The following is a 320-nucleotide window of genomic DNA, read 5'->3' as shown; positions in this document are numbered from 1 at the left end:
CCCCTGCATCGGCAGGCGGACTCTCAATCACTGCGCCACCAGGGAAGCCCCCAGTTCCAACTTCTTAAGTTCCAACTTCTTAAGTTCCAACTCCACATCCTTTTTCCCTTCTTTCTTTTCCAGACAATAACCACTATCCAGAATGTGTCAATTTCTGCGTCTTAACTCTTCCATATGAAGCCTAAATTTTGTTTGTGTTTGCTCTCAGCTACTTTAGTATGTATACAATGGTCTGGCTTAAAATACTCAGTTTTACCATGTTTTTTTTTTTTTTTTAATTTTTTTTATTTATTTTTTTATTTTTTTTTTTATTTTTGGCT

The 320-nt window shown here is 35.6% G+C and overlaps 1 protein-coding gene across 1 annotated transcript in view; it reads left to right on the top strand.

The window, feature by feature from the left end:
- EVI5 (ecotropic viral integration site 5) overlaps positions 1–320 on the top strand; it is a 151,976-nt gene that overhangs the window by 28,097 nt on the left and 123,559 nt on the right. The window lies entirely within an intron of this gene.

The sequence above is a fragment of the Lipotes vexillifer genome, unplaced genomic scaffold (genome assembly GCF_000442215.2).
Source record: "Lipotes vexillifer unplaced genomic scaffold, Lipotes_vexillifer_v1.1 scaffold490, whole genome shotgun sequence".
In the NCBI taxonomy this organism is placed as follows: domain Eukaryota; kingdom Metazoa; phylum Chordata; class Mammalia; order Artiodactyla; family Lipotidae; genus Lipotes; species Lipotes vexillifer.
The sequence above is the reverse complement of the archived record's forward strand: the minus strand, read 5'-3'. Positions and strand labels throughout refer to the sequence as shown.